Genomic DNA, 23,864 nt, shown 5'->3' on the forward strand with positions numbered 1-23,864 from the left:
TAATACAAGGATGCCGGATTATTGGAATTCTGTATTTCTTAGGCCTCATGCACACAACGGTAGCCATGTGTGCAGCCGTGATTTTCTGGTCGGCCGGCCACGGAGTGACAGCCGCGAGCCGCCCTGCAAATCGCTGGCTGTGCACATGGCCATGGCCATTATTTTCAATGAGCCCGTCCGCAGAACACGGCCGTAATAAGACATGCCCGTTCTTTCTGCGGTCCGGGCTCCTGGGCCATGCACGGACTGTGAAAACCGCGGTCGTGTGCATGGCCCCATAGGAATGAATGGGGCCGCAATTCCTACGTGGATTTTCAGGGGGAATTGCGGCCGTAAAAGTCGCGTGCATGGGGCCTTACAAGCAGTAACCCCCAGGTAGTGGAATGTCTGTACTTCACACTCTCAGGATCAGAGGATTGATGATTCTCCGGTACCTGCATTGCCTCCCACATACTGACGCCTGGGGCCAGACATTCTTTATCAATGGTGAGTTTACATTTCTGGGATAGTTTAGGGCATGTTACATACTGGTAGCGTATACAGAAGCCGGCTGACAGCAGAGAACACAATCACTGTACACCTGGAGATCCGTGCCCCCCGCGCCTACCACTCTGCACGCACAATACGAGGATCTAAGTGTGGAGACACGTTTATAAAGAACAGAACCTGGAGAGCGCGTGTGTACCCCGTGGACTGGCGCTGCTTGTACAGACCATAGAAATGTCGCTCCCCTACACATTGTATGATGGTAAATAGAAGATGATACATTTGTTTGAATGTTACATTGTCTTAAAGAGGCTCTGTCACCACATTATAAGTGCCCTATCTCCTACCTAATGTGATCGGCGCCGTAATGTAGAGAACAGCAGTGTTTTTTATTTAGAAAAACGATACATTTTGGAGTTATGACCTATATTAGCTTTATGCTAATGAGTTTCTTAATGCCCAACTGGGCGTGTTTTTACTTTTTGACCAAGTGGGCGTTGTGGAGAGAAGTGTATAACGCTGACCAATCATGTACTCAGCACATAGTGATCTCGCGAGATTATGCTTGCTGTGCTGTCATCAAGTCCCACAAAACGTTACCGAAGTGTCTGGATTCTAAATACACATCATGTCCTGGCTGGAAGGAACGTCTATTCACTGTCAGGACACTTCAGTAACGTTAATGTGTGAGTATGTGACAGCACATAGTGATCTAGCAAGATCACTTTGTGCTGAGTACATGAATGGAGAGAAGTGTATGATGCTGATTGGTCGCGGATTGGTCGCTGATTGGTCAGCGTCATACACTTCTCTCCACAACGCCCACTTGGTCATATAGTAAAACACGCCCAGTTGTCCATTAAGAAACTCATTAGCATAAAGCTAAAATAGGTCATAACTCCGTCAAAATTGATCGTTTTTATAAATAAAAAACATTGCTGTCACCTACATTACAGCGCCAATCACATCATGTACAAGAGAGGCCACTTATAATGCGGTGACAGAGCCGCTTTAAAGAGATATACACCACATAATCTGAAAAAATCTGTGATATCTTTCCAAGCCATGTACTTATCTGCGCTGAATGAACATGGTCGAGAATTGAGGCAAACAAATGAATAGTACAAGAGGGCTTGAAAACTAGACTCATATGCCCCGTGTAGCCAGGGCGTGAATCTACAGTCCGCTGCTTCTACCGGGATAGCGCTGAGGAGAAAGCTCTGACGCGGGCGGTGTGAGTGTCCCCGGCTTCCCAGCAACCTGCTCCCTGATAGCCCAACCAATTGGTTCGGCTTCTGTGCATGTGATCACCATGATTAGCGAATCATGGTGATCTCTGAAAAGTTTGTTTGTAAACAAACTTTTCATGCTTGTCCTCTCCTCTCACCCTCCTTCATTCTGTCACAGTGTTTCAGAGAGAAGGAGACTGATTGAGAGAAGGCAAGAGAAAAGTGTATTTTATATCTATCTATCTATCTATCCCATATCTATCTATCTATCTATCTATCTATCCCATATCTATCTATCTATCTATCTATCTATCTATCTATCTATCTATCTATCTATCTATCTATCTATCTATCTATCTATCTATCATCTATCTATCTATCTATCTCATATCTATCTATCTATCTATCTATCTATCTATCTATCTATCTATCTATCTATCTATCTATCTATCTATCTATCTATCTATCTATCTATCTATCTATCTATCTATCTCATATCTATCTATCTATCTATCTATCTATCTATCTATCTATCTATCTATCTATCTATCTATCTATCTATCTATCTATCTATCTATCTATCTATCTATCTATCTATCTATCTCATATCTATCTATCTCATATCTATCTATCTCATATCTATCTATCTATCTATCTATCTATCTATCTATCTATCTATCTATCTATCTATCTATCTATCTATCTATCTATCTATCTATCTATCTATCTATCTACACACACACACACACACACACACACACACACACACACACACACACACACACACACACACACACACACATTTACAGAGTATACAGAAAGTATATACTTTGTATTTGTATGCCCTGTGTCCATTAGTGTGGGAATAGGCAGGCAGGCATAATAGATAAGGCTATGTTCACACCTGCGTTGTGTCATCCCGTTGTTTGGCTCCATCAGAGGAGCAGAATAAGGGAATAACGGAACCAATGGACACCGCCGGTTGCCGATGGAACCCACTAACTTTACTAGGTTCCGTTGGCTTTCCTTTGTGGTGTCCGTGATTTTACCGGACACAAGAGCTGTTTTCTCCGGTAAACCCTGCCGGATCTGCGACTGAGGCCCCAAACGGAGCCTCTGATGCAGATGTGAATAGAGCCTTAGGCCCTGTTCACACTGAGTTTTTCCGCGCCTTCTTTCGTGGCGTCTTTTGTTCGCACCCATTGAGTGCCACGGACGAAAACGCCGCAAAATACGCTTTCTCTGCCTCCCATTGATGTCAATGGGAGGTCAGAGACGTAAATGCCCGAAGATAGTGCATGCCGCTTATTTTTCCCGCGAGCGTCTTTTTCCGCTCGTGGGAGAAACACGCCTCCGCCTCCCATTGAAATCAATGGGAGGCATTTTTGGACTTTTTTGGCATGTTTTCCGACGCGGTTTCCGCATCAAGAAACGTTTCAAAAAAACTCTGTGTGAACAGGGCCTTAGTTAGCTGAGTAACTCTAAAAAAAAAAAAATGGTTATCCAACATAGTTCAAAAGTTATAACGGTTTAGAAGAATGTTTGCCAAAACTTTAAATTTAGGCCTGGTCATTGAGGCATCGATGACCTTTGGTCCTGAACGGGTTAATCACTGTATAATAATCTTCTGCAACCTGTTTTAATTCCTCATCATTTTCAAGAACTCTGCTTGGTGTCAGCGAATTGGAACATTCTTGTTTACATCCAGAAGCTGAGAACCCGTGAAATATCTTTCATAGCTGAATGTTTGCTACATTTGGATCCAGTCTAGATAAACTCTCTGGACTCCAGGCGGATAAATTTTACCTGCACTGATACATTGTAACAAACTATCAGGACAGGAGAAAGATTTGTTCTGCTGATATATGGTGAATTGGTATCATGACAAATTGTTTAACTTAATTCAGTTCAAGAAAAGTTAAGGGTGGACACATCTGTAGGTCTGTAATGATTCTGGATGAAAAATGTTTCATATGATGTTTTAATTCACTGACAGCAAGCAGAAATCTTGGACATGGTGTGAAATTAAAACACAAAGTCTATTAAAAACTTGCAGATCTTTCTATGACATAAGACTGAACCGGAGAATTGGAAAGTTGACATAACGCACATACGTCCCACAGATTCTGGCATCCCCTGTCCGCCCAACTTTGCCAAAAATGCTGGTGGGACATGAAATCTGAAGACGTCGCGCACATTTATTATTTATCCGAAGGTGATTTCTAAGTAAACAGGTCAATCAGACCAAATGGTGTCCTTTGAAGATTCCGCAGAATAAATAACTCAGGGGATGATGTTTGCCGACCGTGTCCGGCTTCACGTGCTCAAAACACCCAGGAAACTCCGCGCTCCTGAACGATCAGTCAAGACTCTCCTGGACTTCAAAGCTGCGGATCCGGAGACTTCAGAAGAACCAAAAAGTTGCAGAGATTTGAGGGCAGTTTATCCCCCCTCCCCCTCCCCTCGGACAAAACGCGTCTGAATCTTCCTTTTCTGCTCTTTACAAGTTCAAACTCAAGTATTTTGACTTTTTCACATTTTCTTTCATTGCAATCCTCTATTAACCCAGGTGGGTCTCCTGTCTCTTGCAGGTAGACCCCCACTCCACACATATCATAGAGGGTGGTCTCCCGCTCAGGATCCCCTCGGGCAGCCAGAGTACAGACCCACCAAAAAAGGTCATCTCTCGGGTGTACCCAACCTATTCATCATTTAAATCTATGTAATACTGCACTTCTCCTACAGAGGCCACCACTGGGCCGATGGGGGTCAAAATTGAATTCCCCTATTTCACACATTAGGGCCAATTTTATAGGAGTTATACACCTACATATATCCTGAGCATCGCTTAAAAAGCAAGACGGAAAAAAAACTCCCCCAAATAAGACCAAAGGACTTCCGCGCTCCAAAAACATATTTTAATTTACCTCCTATGAAATTGGTAAGACCAGTTGCAAAAATCCATATATCAAACAGGCCAAATAGCCCAAAAAATGACAATCTTTATCAATCCATACATTCGGACAGGCAACCCCCATACAAATATATTTAATTCCTCATGCTTTTCAAGTTCTCTGCTTGCTGAAAATCATAAGGAACCTCCATTGTTTACTTCTAGTGGATACAATTTGCGCTGATCATGTGATGGACACACAGGTGCTCGGCTCGTTACAGTATGTTTATCACAGCTGTGTCTTGTAACGAGTTGCGCACCCGTGTGTCCATCACATGATCAGGACAAATTGTATCCACTGGAAGTAAACAATGAAGGTTCCTATTGAATGACAGTGAGCAGAGATCTTGAAAACTATGAGGAATTGATGCAGAAAGTATATTGGAAAATTGTATACCTTTTAATTAAACAAAAAAAACAAAACATTTATTTGCTAAAACCGGAATATCCCTTTAAAAAAGTGGGTGGGGCACATTCAACTAATTAGTGGAAATAATGGTCTTGGCAATATCATTGAAGCGTGGTGTGTATTATGGGCCAGTAGGTTCTCCGTGTGCCATGGTGTTATTAGGGGCACTATGTTTTCCTCTTAGGGCACGTTCAGACGTGGCAGAATTTTTCCGCTGCAAATGTTGGTGCAAATTCGCGGCAATTACGTAACGAATCTGCAGCAACATTTGCATATTTGACAGGTAATTCAGACGTTGCAGATATCACAGCGGACTTGCCACAGATTTCAGTTTTTGCATTGGAAAGGCTGAAATCCGCAGTGAAATTCCGCTTCTTCTCCGCAACGTCATGAGCTGCTGCGGAGGGAAAATTCTGCACCGCAGCCTGATTACCGCACAGTTATTTTCTGCAACGTCTGAACTAAGTTTCCTAAAAATGTATAGAAAACAATGGGAAAAACGTCTACTGCAGAATTCCACTGCAGCTTGTCCGCAGCAGAACTCAACAGCAATTCCGCCAGGTCTGAACATGCCCTTAAAGTGAGGCTTCTAGGGGAGAGTACCCCCATAATACTGCATGTGCTGGAACATCGCACCATTTTTTTCTAACTGTATCCACATGATTAAATTAGAAGAATCCTCTGTGCGGCTCCGTACAAAATCAGAGGCGTGCAGCACGGGCCATGGAAAGTTATCGCCACCGTATTCTGCATCCGTACAACGCAGATCTATAATCTCGCCATGGGCGTGAGCTCTTAAAGACATAGACGTCCTTCTCTACTCAACAAGATCCTTTAAGAATGAAATCCTAAACATGAGTCAACATCTCCAGAAATGTTTGATCTTAAGGTTCTCGGGGTCCGGGGTCCATTCATTCATTATTTGATGAGTCTTGTCTTTCGCTCTTGTTCACCCGGAACAATGAGTCACCTGAGACGGGACAATTTCATCATTCAAGATTTACATTTCTCCAAGAGGAATGCTACAAAGACGGGACATCCTGATCACCAAAGCAATGAAAGTGTTAACATTCTGGAGGTGACGGTCATGTGTGGCTAATGGGATATTAAACTTTACTTGGATGTGGCCCAGCTAATAACCTTGTAATAGTCTTAATACGGCCGAGTGGATGAGCCCTTAAAGGGTTTCTCCATGTTGGACAATCTCTACTTGTTAGAAGGGTGTCTTGAATTTAAGCTGATCACAAAGTCTCCCCCTGCTGGGACCCCTAGCGATCAGCTGTGATCTGTGGGGAACCTGGCAGTAAGTGTTCTATTTCCCTGCAGCACCACCACAGGAGAAATGAAGTATTACAGGGTCCATTCATATCATTGTGTTGTCTGTGTAATACAGGACGGGTCCTCCAGAGAGAGAGACGCTCTATGTAACCGCTCTCCACTCTGCCCAAGAGATGAGGGTCCTGAACAGAGGACCCCCCTCTATTAACCCAGAATTACCTTATAGGGCACACATTGGGGGGAATTTGCTTTATGATCTACGCAAATTTTCTGGCATTGAAAAGTCCAATTTGCACAAAAGTTGCAATTCATAACTTTTTATCTTTGACGGATCCAATTCCCCCGCTAAAGTGAATGGATCCGTAAAAACGATCGGGTGCCAAAACGTCCCGAGTGGCATTCTGTTGTGTGCAACTGGCCCTACTCCTGCAGGCTAAGGGTAAGTTCACACGCAGTGTTTTCAGGCGTATTTTGGGGTATTGATGCCTCGAAAAACGCCTGAAAAAACGGAAGCTGAACGCCTACAAACATCCGCCCAGTAAAATCAATGGGAAAAACAGCATTTAGTTCATATGGGGCATCTTTTTACGCCGCTGTTTTAAAAAACGGAGCGTAAAAGATGTTCACACTGAGTTTTTCGCAGGAGGAAAATTCTGCCTCAAAATTCAGTTTGGAATTTTGAGGCAGATTTTCCTCTCCCTGCACGTCGTTTGCCGTGATTTTCGCAGCGTTTTTCGTGGCGTTTGATGCTCACGCCCATTGAGTGCTACGGGCAAAAACGCTGCGAAATACGCTTTTTCTGCCTCCCATTGATGTCAAGGTGTAAACGCCCGAAGATAGGGCATGAAGCTTCTTTTTACCGCGAGCGGTAAAAAAAACGCGTCCGCCTCCCACTGAAATCTATGGGAGGCATTCCGCGTCAAAAAACGTCAAAAACGTGTCAAAACACTCCGTGTGAACTGGTCCTAAAAAGAAGTAGCGTCACTTTTTGAGGCGTTTTTTGGAGCTGATTTTCCATTGAACACCATGAAAAACGCCTCAAAAGAAGCTCCAAATTAAATGAAGCTTCATTTTCAGCTTCAATAACGCCTGAAAATCAGAGACTGTTTTTTCTGAAAACAGCTCCGTAATTTTCAGCCGTTTTTGACTCAGCGTGTGAACATGAACATACCCTAAGGCCCCATGCACACTAACGTGCTTTTGCGGCCGCAATTCCCCCGAAAATCCACAGGAGAATTGAGGCCCCATTCATTCCTATGAGATCATGAACACGACTGTGGTTTTCACGGTCCGTGCATGGCCCAGGAGCCATGGAGTCCGGGCTCGTTGAAAATAATGGCCGCGGCCATGTTCAATGCTGTCCCTCCGTGGCCGGCCGGCCCGAAATTCACGGCCGTGCACATGGCTACCGTCGTGTGCATGAGGCATTAGACTGACGTATGAAACAGTTAAAAAAAGAAAAAGAAGCTCTGAAAGAACAGATTGTTGTAATAATAAGTATAAACATAAAAATAATTAAGAAAAGTTTAAAAATAAATAAATAAACTCTCATGAATGTGAGATCTGCTGAGGGGTTTTTTATATTCTTGGGCCATAAAACCTCCAAAAACTCTGGATTTCCTGGACACAAAAGGAATAATGCAAAAAAAAAAAAAAATACACATTTTCTTCAAGATATTTTTAGAATCTGGCTTAAATGTAAAAATTGAGTTTCATTTTTTTACATTAAATTTAAACAAAAATCTAAAAAAATAATAATATAAAATAATTTTTCTAATTAATTCCATTATTCATTTGCCAATATATGGTGGACATGGGCCGGCGGGCAGTTGATACTGTAGCCGTGCGATCAGGAATGCGCCAATGACTATAATACGCAGCCACAGCCCCGCTCTGAGGGTCAATTCACGCTGTGCCGTCAAATCACAGATGTTGCCACGATTTTCAAGAAATTGCATTGATAGTCACTGATTGTGATTTTGCAAAATCTAAAAAATTCTGTTTCTTACCCTGACCTGACGATACGCTGACGACGCCTGAGAACGCTCTTCTACCACTGTACACACCTGACACTTCTGGGCATGTTGCAGCTTATGTCGTGTTTTGGAGGAGGGGGAGGGGAGATTTTGTCCTTACACGCTCACACAGGAAGCCAGTTATCAAACATTAGGTGTCATTTTTTGGATTACCGCATCACTCATCTTCTTCATTGTAGGAACCTGAGTGGGAACCTCATGACCTCAACAATCACGGAGACCCCCACAATTATCCATCGGGCCCTTCCTGTCAGTAATGATGGGTTTAAGCCCCCTATAGGCTATAAGGTTTGGGATAATATTACAGGGGGTTCCATCAATTGCTCTGTGCCCATGAATCCTAAACCCAAATCACTACCCAGGTGAACGGGTGAAATGACGCGGTTCTCGTGGCCTTCAGAATTAACCCTTTCTCCAAAACAATTATCAGATCTTGCCTGGGTTGTTTTATATCTGTGACATGAACATGAGACATATGAGGGGTGTAAACTTTTTCACATGGCCATAAAGAGTTCATGTTTTACATGTCTTCATAATGTGATCAGGATTTGGATTGGACCCTCAATGGGGACCTTCTTCTTAATTTAAATATCTGAATATGTCTAAAATTCTGATGCTGATTAATTTATAAAAAAAAAATAAATCTCCAGTATAGATAAAGAGAAGAATGATAAAATTCTGTCTGCCTGCGGTCACCACTAGGGGGAGCTTAGGAGCTTCAACAGTCGATAATAACACATTATGCAGTGATCTCCCCCTAGTGGTGGCTGCAGAATTTTATCATTCTACTCTTTATCAATGCACAAGATTTGGAGCTCTGTATAAAAGAAATTGAAATCTATAAACACATATTATGAAATATATCAGCACAGAATGTTATTTAAACCAGAGAAGAGAGACGATTTTTACTTTTTGAGATACAGCTGCTTTGTATCCTGTATACAGAGCAGCTGTATTGTGTGCTAAAACCTCAATAAATCAGGTCCGCGGGACTGACGGGTTCCGTGTCAGCGGGTCCTGCGTGTCTCTGACAGTTCATAACTTAGATGTGATAGATTACAGGTAGATCCTGCGTGTCAGGCAGGACCCGCTGATACTGAACCTGTCAGTCCCACAGACCTGACGGATTCAGATGTTAGCGCACAATACAGCTGCTCTATATAAAGGATACAAAGCAGCTGTATCTCAAAAAGTAAAAATAATTGTTAATAAAAATGAATCATAAAGTTGCAGAAAACACAATGTTTGACATAGATAGATAGATAGATAGATAGATAGATAGATAGATAGATAGATAGATAGATAGATAGATAGATAGATAGATAGATATGAGATAGATAGATAGATAGATAGATAGATAGATAGATTTTTTTTTAAAAATCCCTCTTTAAAGCTGTACATAGACTTTAAGCCTGGGCAGGACCATTGCTCCCAAGCAAAGTTGCCATGACCTGCCACCGGGGTCTACATAGGAATTACTCCCCCTTACATGAAGAGCAATGGCCGGCGGACCTATGGTCAGACAGAGTATCAACTAGCTCCTTGAAGAGGACGGTAAGGGATGTCCAACATGGAAGCTTCCAGGTAAGTTAGAGCTTCGGTGGAATGCAGAACCCTGTAGCTTCACTGCGGGGGAACCAGGTCTACTGTAGTGACCAAGAACCCCCTCAGATCAGTGTAATCCTGGAGAGACATCTTTCGAATTAGGATATTTCAATTACAACTAAACTTCGGGTGGAATAATCCTTTAAGTCCCCGTCTGTGTTGTACTGGAAAGTGTTACCGCCATCACCGCCACGTTCTACGTTGCCACCAGTTTGCAGACGACCATCAATACTTTAACACGTTTCCATGAAAATACTAATCTATTTAGGTTACGATTAACTTGTCAGGTGGCAATTATCGTATCTTTAGTGTCTGTTCCAGAGTTATTTCAGTCACGGTGTATTTTTATGACATCCCATCAGTGGAAAGTAAAGTAATGAAGTATAAGCCCCCTGGAGGGACCCTCGCTGGACACCTCCTCACCACTCGTTACATAGTAACAGATTTCAGAATTTCATGTTTCCACTCCCATTTAATTCTGTTTTCTCTAGAAATAATTGCGCCCGGCATCAGCATATTCCTTCATACGTCGTGTGCATTTTCCACCGAGAAATGTAAACATTTATTCCTCCGACTTCCAAAAGTTTAGATCGAGTTTTTTTTTTTCTGTGCAAGACCAAAGGGAGGCCCAAAGCTTCTCAGATAAAAGGAATTTTCGCTTCGCAATTTAAATATATTCACCACGTTAACATTTTGAAGGAATTCCAAACATGCCACAGCAGAATTTATGCTTTCTGAAGAGGCCAAACCAATAATAAACCGCACCTGACCAGGAAACCCTGCGTCCCTACCCAGCGCTCCCTACAAAGCTTCGCCTTGATTTTTTTTTTCTCCCTTTTGATTGTTTTTACAATTTTCTGAGCATTTTTTAAATTTTGATTAACTCGAACTCAAATACTTTAATGATTAAACCAATAGGCTGTTTACTTTATTGACCGTTGTCAGGGTTTTTCATGATTTTTTTTCACAATAAAGCTGCCTAAGGCTATGTTCACACGGGGTATTTTGCCGAGTTTTTTGACGCGGAAACCGCGTCGCAAAACTCGGCAGAAACGGCCCGAGAACGCCTCCCATTGATTTCAATGGGAGGCGTCGGCGTCTTTTTCCCGCGAGCAGTAAAACTGCCTCGCGGGAAAAAGAAGCGACATGCCCTATCTTCGGGCGCTTCCGCCTCCGACCTCCCATTGACTTCAATGGGAGGCAGGAGAAAGCGTATATCTCGCTGTTTTATGCCCGCGGCGCTCAATGGCCGCGGGCGAAAAACGGCGCGATAATTGCTGTTCACACGGAGTATTTTGGGGGAGGAATATCTGCCTCAAAATTCCGTTTGGAACTTTGAGGCAGATATTCCTCCCCCAAAATACTCAGTGTGAACATAGCCTAAACAAGTAGACCCAAAAAGTAATCGATAATTTAAAAAACAAAAACAAGAACAATAAACTTTACTTAGTGTTTGGACGGATCATGGTTTGGGTTGAACACGAGCACGGGCTCCATGTTTGCAAAATGCAACAATATCAAGTCACTAAAATAACTCGGCGCGGTGGATTGTAACTAATGGAATGTGTTTGATTTTTTTGTTACAAAATTGTTGAGCTTTTTTTTTGGTCGTTCTTTTATCTTCACCCTTTTTAGGATTTTTATGGTCCTTCTTAGGCTGGGTTCACACGACCATGTTCGGTCCGTAAAGGACGGAACGTATTTCGGCTGCAAGTCCCGGACAGAACACACTGCAGGGAGCCGGGCTCCTAGCATCATAGTTATGTACGACGCTAGGAGTCCCCTCCTTGCTCCGGGACAACTGTCCCGTACTGTAATCATGTTTTCAGTATATGCGTTTTACTGGCTTTTCTGAAGTCCTATCGAGAAGCCTATAGGAAAAACAACAGAAAAGACACCACACCTACAGCATGCTGCGTTTTGAAAAGAAAACGGCACTGACCCCAAAATGCTACAAAAATACCACAAACCAAAATGCAGTGTGCGTAGGCGTTCTCATATTTTACTATAAACTTCTAGCTGCAGCGTTTTTTGTGGAAAAAGTACAAAAAACGATGTGAAAAACGCCACTGAAAACTTGATTAAACTGTTCAAGCCTAAGGCTGGATTCACACGAGCATGTTCGGTCCGTAATGAACGGAACGTATTTCGGCCGCAAGTCCCGGACCGAACTCAGTGCAGGGAGCCGGGCTCCCTGCCTCTCCGTGGAACTACTGTCCCGTACTGAAAACATGATTACAGTACGGGACAGTTGTCCTGCAGCGAGGCAGGGACTCCTAGCTTGAGTCTTTGGCTTGAGAAGGCTCTAGAGGACAGAGCTGAAACGTTGCACAGGGGGCAATACAAGTACCCTTTTTTCACATTCACTGCGGAGTGCTGCCTATTTTTTGAATACAACATAATTTGGAATGTGGTCTGTTCCTGAGGAATTGCACCCACTATTTGCCGGTGCTGCTGGATCCATTCGTTTGTCTATCTATCTATCTCAGTGGCGGACACAGACTGCAAAAGGCCCCTGTGCAGATAATGTGCCAGGGCCCCCCCCCCCCCACCCCGCAAACTTCTCATGGCCGACGGTCCGCTTTCAGCTGCATCGCTGGGTCTCCTAAGTGACCCAACAATGCAGCACTAGCAGCCGGTGCGTCACTAAGGCTGGGTTCACACACACACTATTTACGGACGTAATTTGGGCGTTTTAGCATTGAATTACATCCGAAAATGCGGCTCAAAAGCGTCGGAAAACATCTGCCCATTCATTTGAATGGGTCTTACGATGTTCTGTGCCGATGGTCATTTTTTTTTACGCGCCGCTGTCGAAAGGCGGCGCGTAAAAAACTGCCTGTCACTTCTTCAGATGTAAATGGAGCCGTTTTCCATGGACTCCATGGAAAACCAGCTTCAATTACTTCCGTAGTGGACGCAGCAAAAGACGCCTGCACATGCCATTACGGCTGAAATTACGGTGCTGTTTTCTCCTGAAAACAGCACAGTAATTTCAGCCGTAACAGACGCTGCCGTGTGAACATACCCTCAGGGCTTAAAATGTCCGGGAAATAGCCCCAATACATATGTGTCCGCCCCAAAAAAAAGTGTGTGTATAGGAGACAGCATAGCATATCTATAGCACTACGACCCTATAAACTATGGATAGGATTAGATACAGTGGCTGAGCAGACAGTATCACACATGATAGGATTAGATACAGTGGCTCAGAAGGCAGTATCACACATGATAGGATTAGATACACAGCTCAGCAGACAGTATCACACATGATAGGATTAGATACAGTGGCCCAGCAGACAGTATCACACATGATAGGATTAGATACAGTGGCTCAGCAGACAGTACCACACATGATAGGATTAGATACAGTGGCTCAGCAGACAGTACCACACATGATAGGATTAGATACAGTGGCTCAGCAGACAGTATCACACATGATAGGATTAGATACAGTGGCTCAGCAGACAGTACCACACATTATAGGATTAGATACAGTGGCTCAGCAGACAGTATCACACATGATAGGATTAGATACAGTGGCTCAGCAGACAGTATCACACATGATCGGATTAGATATAGGGCCCAGCACAGTATCATACATGATTGGATTAGATACACAGCTCAGCAGACTGTATCACACATGATAGGATTAGATACAGGGCCCAGCTCGCTGACATTGCGGCTCCAGCGCTGGACCCAGGAAAGGTAAGAATAATAATTTTGCTTCTTTATGTGTTACTGATTATTTTTGTGTGTTTGTGTTTTTTTTACAGGTTCGGTTGTTGGACTTCGGATACGAGGACTTCAATGACGGCGTTTTTTTTATTCTCAATAAAATGGTTAATGAGGGTTGTGTTTTTATTTCAATAAAAAAAATTTCTATGTGCTTGTATCTTTTTAAACTTTATTATCACCGCCTTAGTAATGGCCGCTGGCTGATTGACAACCTCCATTACTAAGGCGAGGCTTAATGTTAGCCGGTGCAGAGTCTACACTAACCCCCATTATTACCCCGGTACCCACCGCCACCAGGGGTACTGGGAAGAGCCGGGTACAAACCAGTACCCGACCAGCTGTAGTGACGGGCAGGCACCGGGGTGGCCGCAGGCTGGTAGTATTAGGCTGGGGAAGGCCAAAAACAGTGGCCCTTCCCACCCTTGTAATGCTGCCTGCTGCTGCTGTGTTGTATCTGGCTGGTTATGAAAATTGGGGGGGACCCGACATCGTTCTTTCCAATTATTTTTTAAATGACGTGGCGTCCCCCCCATTTTCATAACCAGCCAGATACAATAAAGCAGCAGCAGCCTAGCATCACCAGGGTAGGAAGGGCCACTGTATCTGGCCTTTCCCCTCCTGATAATACCAGCCTGCGGCCACCCCAGTGGCCGACCATCACTACAGATGGTCAGGTACTGGATCGTACCCGGCTCTTCCCAGCACCCCTGGTGGCGGTGGGTACCGGGGTAATAAAGGGGGTTAGTGTTAGCCTCTGCACCGGCTAACACTAAGCCCTGCCTTAGCAATGGATGCTGTCAATCAGCCGGCGGCCATTACTAAGGCGGTAGTAATATAGTTTAAAAAAAACCACAAAGACATAGAAAAAATATTTTATTGAAATAAAAAAAAAAAACACAACCCTCATTAACCATTTTATTAATAAAAAAAAAAGCTGTCATCGAAGTAGTCCTGGAATCCGCCGTAGTCCAACGACCGAACCTGTAAGAAAACACACAAAAAATGATTAGTAACACATGTGTTAGGGTATGTGCACACACACTAATTACGTCCGGAATTGACGGACGTATTTCGGCCGCAAGTACCGGACCGAACACACTGCAGGGAGCCGGGCTCCTAGCATCATAGTGATGTACGATGCTAGGAGTCCCTGCCTCGCTGCCGGACAACTGTCCGGTACTGAAAACATGATTACAGTACAGGACAGTTGTCCCACAGCGAGGCAGGGACTCCTAGCGTCGTACATAAGTATGATGCTAGGAGCCCGGCTCCCTGCAGTGTGTTCGGTCCGGTACTTGCGGCCGAAATACATCCGTCACTTACGGACGTAATTAGTGTCTGTGCACATACCCTAAGGCTTAGATACAGGGCCCATGTGTGATACTGTCTGTGGGACCCTGTATCTAAGCCTACCACAAGGTAGGCTTAGATACAGGGTCCAGCAGACAGTAATCTTATACAGTATAAGATTACTGTGTGCTGGGGCCCTGTATCTAAACCTACAGTGTGGTAGGCTTAGATACAGGGCCCAGCAGACAGGATCACGCATGGGCCATGTATCTAAGCCTACCATGTGATTGGCTTAGATACAGGGCCCAGCAGACAGCATCACACAATCTGTGATCCTGTCTCATGGGCCCCCTAAGCCTGCTACATCGTAGGCTTAGGGGTTGTGCAGTCCCTAAACATTGATGGCCTATCCTCAGGATAGGCCATCAATAGCTGATGTGTCGCCCGGGACCCGCAAATCAGCTGTTTTGAAGGGGCCGCAGCACTCGTACGAGAGCTGCTTCCCCTTCATTTCACTACTCGCCCACACTGTGAATCGCCGAAACCGATTCACAGTGTGACCGGAATGAAGTGACAGGAATGAAGGGGAGCAGCTCTCGTACGAGTGCTGCGGCCCCTTCAAAACAGCTGATTGGCGGGTCCCAGGAGTCGGACCCCGCCAGTCAGGGCTATCTTACCTTCCTCTTCGGCCGCGGCGGGAGTTCTGTAGTCTCGATGCTGTGCGCGGCGGCATAGCGCTGTGACGTCATGCGCTGCGCCCAGCGCTTGACGTCAGGACCTCCGCTGCGATCCGGAACCAGGAAGGTAAGTAAAGTATGTTACTATAGTAACAGGGGCCCGCGGCCCGAGTTACTATAGTAACTTTTTATTGATGTGGTGCGGGGGGCCGTGGGCCCCCCTGGCTTCGGGGCCCGGTCGCAATTGCGACCGCTGCGACCCCTATAGCTACGCCAGTGGTCCACGGGCCTCTGTCTCAGTCCTCAGCATCGCGCAGCTGAGAACTGAGTCGGCCAGCAGAGGAACGGGCCCCCTTCCCACGCGGGGCCCTTGTGCAGCTGCACCGGCTGCACATGCGGTATGTCCGCCCCTGATCTATCTATCTATCTATCTATCTATCTATCTATCTATCTATCTATCTATCTATCTATCTCATATCTATCTATCTATCTATCTATCTATCTATGTCATATCTATCTATCTATCTATCTATCTATCTATCTATCTATCTATCTATCTATCTGTCTGTCTGTCTGTCTGTCTGTCTGTCTGTCTGTCTGTCTGTCTGTCTATCTATCTATCTATCTATCTATCTATCTATCTATCTATCTATCTATCTATCTATCTATCTATCTATCTATCTATCTATCTATCTATCTATCTCCCATCCATCCATCTATCTATTTTAAAGGTAGAAATGTTTTTCGAGGGCTACAGATGTAGCCGTCTTTACCTTGACTTTTAACCCATTAAATAAACAATGGCTAGATCCCTTATCTTGACTTTTTCAATGACTTTTGTTGTGTGATATCACACTGCAGCAAGTTATCAGAATCAAGTTAAAGATGGCTACATCTGTACTTTATTTTTGACAACCCATTGAGGTTGTTAGCGAGCAGATCTATGGTAATCTAGTCCTACGTGACCAGTGTCAGGTATGATGGGGGTAACCAAACAAAGCTGAAAGCCGCCTTATACTATGTGCCCCCGTCGCAAGCATCTGTAGGATCTGATGTGTTATCAGTAGACCCCGGCCGTCCATCATCACCCCGTTGCCCCCTCTTCTTGGGTGGCCATTTTCCCTGTAGACCAAATAGATATTAGTCAAGTTGGTGTTAAGAAAACTTCCAGTAATTAGTGTCGGGCCGTGTATTTGAGGAGCTGGAGGGTGTTTGTTTATCAGCTGTGTGTTTGTGTGTAGATCCTCAGGCTGGCGAGGGCCGACGTCAAGACCGCGTCCTTACAGGTCCCAGACTACATGATATTTAGGACTGAGAAAACTAAATAAGCTTCAGCCGGGACAGTGGAGGACAAAATATACGCTGTGTCTATAATAATAGAGCAAGAAACAAACGAGTGGGGGGTATTCCCCATGGGTCCCCTCTATCTGCTCACCCCTAGTTAAGGGGTCCATGATCTTAAGCCCCATCCTCCGCTCTTGATTCTCAGGACCCTGCAGTGTGAGCATGTCCGGCCGCTGTCAGTGTCTCTGCCTCTTGCAAACTCCCACCGGTGCCAATCCCACACTTGACCTAGTCCTGATGCTGCTGACGTTCCTAGGGCTAAGCGGTAGGGGAACGAGTAAAACCACCCCGGCCTCCCAGGGCTAATACCAGCTGGGCCGGTGGTTTACTGGTCCGGGGCAAAACTGCCCTTACCCTGTCCCCTGTGTCTTTCCCACTTTTTCCTCTGCCTCCGAGTGATCTAAAATCTATGATCCACTGCCTCTGCCCTTCTACTCCCGAGTGCCCACTTATTTCTTAGGCTCCGTTTTTCCGTGGAGGTGGGTCCGCTATGCTCCTGGGCCACATAGCAGCTGCTATACCTGATATTCAGGCCTTATACTAACCTCTTACCTCACTTATCATATGAGTCTTAACTCAAGAGTCCCTAGGGAGTAAAGCTGAGGTTCCCAACTTATGCACACGGCCTTATGCACACGGCCGTGCCCGTAATCACTGCCCATGATTGCGGCCATTGCCGACGGCAGTGGACAGCCACTCGCATTTTCGGCCCATGCTCCCATACAAAGTATGGGAGCATGGACCATAAAAAGCAAAAGAGTGGACATGTCTTTTCTTTTGCGGAGGCTTCCTATTGCCCGGACACCTTCTGTGGCGTACAAATACCACCTGTGGGAATACACCCTTAAGGGGCGCAGTGGTGACCACCCCACTTTACCATGAGACGCAATGCTGGAGATATTCTCTCGGCCCCTCTATGTTAGTGCGGACACAGAACACGTAAGATGTGACATTTTTTTCTTGATCTGTTTAATCCGGATGGGAGTGAAGGTGGAGCACATTTTACACTTTGCTCCCATGACGGGTTTGGTAACCATGTGGTAATAATTAGACATTTTTCATTTTTGACAAGCTGAATTACTACAGGCCAATTACACGCGTTTCACATCAACCATTTACTTAACTGGAGATCATGGGCTCAATCAGAATGTAGATGGAAATGACGCTTTGTGCATTAACGGGCCGCCTTAAAATGTCTTCACCCCCCAAATGATTTACATGTCAGGAGGAGACACATCCTGGAAGACATTTTCATAGCTGGTCCGTGATGATCGGAATCATACAGGAGAAAAGTCTCTACTGGCTGAGTGGAATTCATTTTCTTTAACGTCTTGAATCGGTCACAATAAAGTTTTCCATGAGTAAGAACATGAAATGTAGGGGGAATGCGGTCGGTTGTTCTCAATGGATCAGGTCAAAAACTTTACCCAAGTAATTTTTTCTCAAGATTGAAATTTTTGAGCGCCGCAGGGAATTCTGGCCGAAAACCCGCACCAAATTATGGTGCAGTATTTCGATCGGAATGTCCGCTGCGGAAGACTGCACAGAAAAAAATAAAAATGTTTCATACCTACGTAGCCATGGCACCACGTCCCTCTGCCGTCCTGCAGCCCAGCCTCCTGGGAAGAAGTTTCATCCCATGTGACCGCTGCAGCCTGTGATTGGCCTGTGATTGGCTGCAGCGGTCACATGGGATGAAACGTCATACCAGGAGGCCGGCCTGGATGAAGAAGCAACTATTCTGGGTAAGTATAAGGTTTTGGGTTTTTTCTGAGTTGCAATTTTTGCGGGCGGAATCACAGCTTTTCCTCCACAAAAATCGCAACATCTGCTATTTGTTGCGGGTTTTAGATCCCCATTGAATTCAATGGAGAAAACCCGCAAAAAAAAAAAGCAGCGATTACGCAAATACAATGGACATGCTGGGGATTCAAAAAAACGCACCGCAGGTCATTTTCTGAACATTTTTTTCCGCTCATCATTTACCCATCGTGTGGAGGAGATTTGTTCAAATCTCATCCATTCTGCTACTACTGTATTATGCTGTGGATTTTCCGCAACAAAATACGTTGCAGAAAATCCGCTGAATTTACGCAACGTGTAAATATATCCTAAATCAAATCCTGCTGGATCGGTTCCGGAATCGCTGACGACCTCTTTCTCTGCTTGGATTAACTTGCGTTCAACTTCTTAGCATTTTTGGTGTAAAATCAAAAAAGGTTAGTGCCCTGCCTACTGGACCTGCCCTACTTAAACCACTATCACTACCCCCCACTGCCCCCCTCACCAGTCCCCTTTCCTACATCTCTTAATAAACCTTCCCTTTCTCACCTGGCCCACGTCTTAGACTCCCTGATGCTGAGGGCAACCAGATCCTCACCGTCTTGGGTACTTTGGTCTGTGGCCGCCGATATCCCTAACCCCCAGTTGAAGTTCTCCTTCCCTCGTCCTCCATTTGTTGCCTAGAGGCCTCCAGTAACCTTGATCCAGCACTGTCTACCTATATCAAGTCCTACAACTATATGCCGTCTCATAGAGAATCCCACAAAAAGGTCCCTTAGCCATATTTTATAGGATCTCATATTATTATGAATATTTTCCATTGACAACTTTAAAACGTGACCTACCAGAATATTCACAGCATTGAAATTATGGATATAAATATAATGTAACATTGAAGCTCTGGGTTCATCCTTGTAAAAAAGTTGACCCGTTTTGAGAAGGCGTAAGATTCTTTAATAGACCTTGGAACCCAATAGTCCACAAACCCTGCGGAGAGGCCATCCAAGAAAATAAAAATGGCCTCAGGAATGATTTGGTTTTGGGTCCGGAGCTTTTGAGCATTGAGTCAACAGCACCAGCATCTACTCATTGGCAGACGACCTGTGGCTTTCAGGAGGTTTCAACCACAGAATCCACCAATTTGATTGGATATAAAAACAACATCCAATATCTACAATATCTGCTACCTTTGAAATCTCATCTCAAGAAAGCTAATGCTCCAATGGACCCTCGTCAACCTCAATATGAACCCAAAAAGGTGTCATAGTGATTCATACATAGAAGTCTTTTATAAGTTGACTTGACTTTCTCCACCAATGTGTCCTGCTACATGGATCAAATTCAATTGATCAATGAAGATCAATTTTTGCAGTGCAAAATTCCAAATGTCAAAAGCCAAGGATCGGTAAAGGGGCACATTTTTATTTTTCTACTGGCTCCACCTTCCTCATTGCACTCTTTGGTACCTCATGATGGTGGGACTTCAGGGTCAAATCTGGACATGAGAAAGATGATGCCCCACTGTGCACTTGTTACACTGAACATAATTATCATCTTCATCATCTTCATCAGGGCTCATCAACAAAAGACTAGTTATCAAGTTGGGTCTGGAATTTTTACATTTATTTTTATTCATGATGTAGTCCATGTGTTCCTCATTTATGGAAGTAGGAAAGAAAATATTCTAGGAACCTCCAGCCTCTGTGTTTCTGCTCCATTCTGTATATATTCTCCACGTTTCTTGTTTGCAGCTTATACACACAATGATCCTGATGGCAGAGAAAAAACACCTGGCCAACCCACCCCCACTAATATACATCATAGTGTAGAAGAGAGAATGATCTACCATATAGGAGAGGTAATACAGAACATTCTCCCCTGACTCCTAATACAAAACAAATACCTGTAGATATGTCATTAAGAAATGTTTATATTTCTATAGGAGCAGTATTATAGTAGTTATATTCTTGTATATAGGGGCAGTATTATAGTAGTTATATTCTTGTATATAGGAGGCAGTATTATAGTAGTTATATTCTTGTATATAGGAGCAGTATTATAGAAGTTATATTCTTGTATATAGGGGCAGTATTATAGTAGTTATAGTCTTGTATATAGGGGGCAGTATTATAGTAGTTATATTCTTGTATATAGGAGGCAGTATTATAGTAGTTATATTCTTGTATATAGGGAGCAGTATTATAGTAGTTATATTCTTGTATATAGGAGCAGTATTATAGTAGTTATATTTTTGTACATAGGAGCAGTATTATAGTAGTTATATTCTTGTATATGGGGGGCAGTATTATAGTAGTTATATTCTTGTAGATAGGGGCAGTATTATAGTAGTTATATTCTTGTATATAGGGAGCAGTATTATAGTAGTTATATTCTTGTATATAGGGGCAGTATTATAGTAGTTATATTCTTGTAGATAGGGGCAGTATTATAGTAGTTATATTCTTGTATATAGGGGCAGTATTATAGTAGTTATATTCTTGTACATAGGGGGCAGTATTATATTAGTTATATTCTAGTATATAGGGGCAGTATTATAGTAGTTATATTCTTGTAGATAGGGGCAGTATTATAGTAGTTATATTCTTGTATATAGGGGGCAGTATTATAGTAGTTATATTCTTGTATATAGGGGGCAGTATTATAGTAATTATATTCTTGTATATAGGGGGCAGTATTATAGTAGCTGTATTCATGTATATAGGGGCAGTATTATAGTAGTTATATTCTTGTATATAGGGGGCAGTATTATAGTAGTTATATTCTTGTATATAGGGGCAGTATTATAGTAATTATATTCTTGTATATAGGGGGCAGTATTATAGTAGCTGTATTCTTGTATATAGGGGGCAGTATTATAGTAGTTATATTCTTGTATATAGGGGGCAGTATTATAGTAGTTATATTCTTGTATATAGGAGCAGTATTATAGTAGTTATATTCTTGTACATAGGGGCAGTGTTATAGTAGATATATACTTGTAAATAGGGGCAGTATTATCGTCGTTATATTCTTGTATATAGGGGCAGTATTATAGTAGTTATATTCTTGTATATAGGGGCAGTATTATAGTAGTTATATTCTTGTATATAGGGGCAGTATTATAGTAGTTATATTCCTGTATATAGGAGCAGTATTATAGTAGTTATATTCTTGTATATAGGGGCAGTATTATAGTAGTTATATTCTTGTATATAGGAGCAGTATTATAGTAGTTATATTCTTGTATATAGGGGCAGTATTATAGTAGTTATATTCTTGTATATAGGGGGCAGTATTATAGTAGTTATATTCTTGTATATAGGGGGCAGTATTATAGTAGTTATATTCTTGTATATAGGGGCAGTATTATAGTAGTTATATTCTTGTATATAGGGGCAGTATTATAGTAGTTATAGTCTTGTATATAGGGGGCAGTATTATAGTAGTTATATTCTTGTATATAGGAGGCAGTATTATAGTAGTTATATTCTTGTATATAGGGAGCAGTATTATAGTAGTTATATTCTTGTATATAGGAGCAGTATTATAGTAGTTATATTCTTGTACATAGGAGCAGTATTATAGTAGTTATATTCTTGTATATGGGGGGCAGTATTATAGTAGTTATATTCTTGTAGATAGGGGCAGTATTATAGTAGTTATATTCTTGTATATAGGGAGCAGTATTATAGTAGTTATATTCTTGTATATAGGGGCAGTATTATAGTAGTTATATTCTTGTAGATAGGGGCAGTATTATAGTAGTTATATTCTTGTATATAGGGGCAGTATTATAGTAGTTATATTCTTGTACATAGGGGGCAGTATTATATTAGTTATATTCTAGTATATAGGGGCAGTATTATAGTAGTTATATTCTTGTAGATAGGGGCAGTATTATAGTAGTTATATTCTTGTATATAGGGGGCAGTATTATAGTAGTTATATTCTTGTATATAGGGGGCAGTATTATAGTAATTATATTCTTGTATATAGGGGGCAGTATTATAGTAGCTGTATTCATGTATATAGGGGCAGTATTATAGTAGTTATATTCTTGTATATAGGGGGCAGTATTATAGTAGTTATATTCTTGTATATAGGGGCAGTATTATAGTAATTATATTCTTGTATATAGGGGGCAGTATTATAGTAGCTGTATTCTTGTATATAGGGGGCAGTATTATAGTAGTTATATTCTTGTATATAGGAGCAGTATTATAGTAGTTATATTCTTGTATATAGGGGCAGTATTATAGTAGTTATATTCTTGTATATAGGGGGCAGTATTATAGTAGTTATATTCTTGTATATAGGGGGCAGTATTATAGTAGTTATATTCTTGTATATAGGGGCAGTATTATAGTAGTTATATTCTTGTATATAGGGGGCAGTATTACAGTAGTTATATTCTTGTATATAGGGGGCAGTATTATAGTAGTTATATTCTTGTGTATAGGGGCAGTATTATAGTAGTTATATTCTTGTATATAGGGGGCAGTATTATAGTAGTTATATTCTTGTATATAGGAGGCAGTATTATAGTAGTTATATTCTTGTATATAGGGGCAGTATTATAGTAGTTATATTCTTGTATATAGGAGCAGTATTATAGTAGTTATATTCTTGTATATAGGGGGCAGTATTATAGTAATTATATTCTTGTATATAGGGGGCAGTATTATAGTAGCTGTATTCTTGTATATAGGGGCAGTATTATAGTGGTTATATTCTTGTATATAGGGGCAGTATTATAGTAGTTATATTCTTGTATATAGGGGGCAGTATTATAGTAATTATATTCTTGTATATAGGGGGCAGTATTATAGTAGCTGTATTCTTGTATATAGGGGCAGTATTATAGTGGTTATATTCTTGTATATAGGGGCAGTATTATAGTAGTTATATTCTTGTATATAGGGGCAGTATTATAGTAGTTATATTCTTGTATATAGGGGCAGTATTATAGTAGCTGTATTCTTGTATATAGGGGCAGTATTATAGCAGTTATATTCTTGTATATAGGGGCAGTATTAT

The sequence above is a fragment of the Rhinoderma darwinii genome, chromosome 7 (genome assembly GCF_050947455.1).
Source record: "Rhinoderma darwinii isolate aRhiDar2 chromosome 7, aRhiDar2.hap1, whole genome shotgun sequence".
Lineage (NCBI taxonomy): Eukaryota > Metazoa > Chordata > Amphibia > Anura > Rhinodermatidae > Rhinoderma > Rhinoderma darwinii.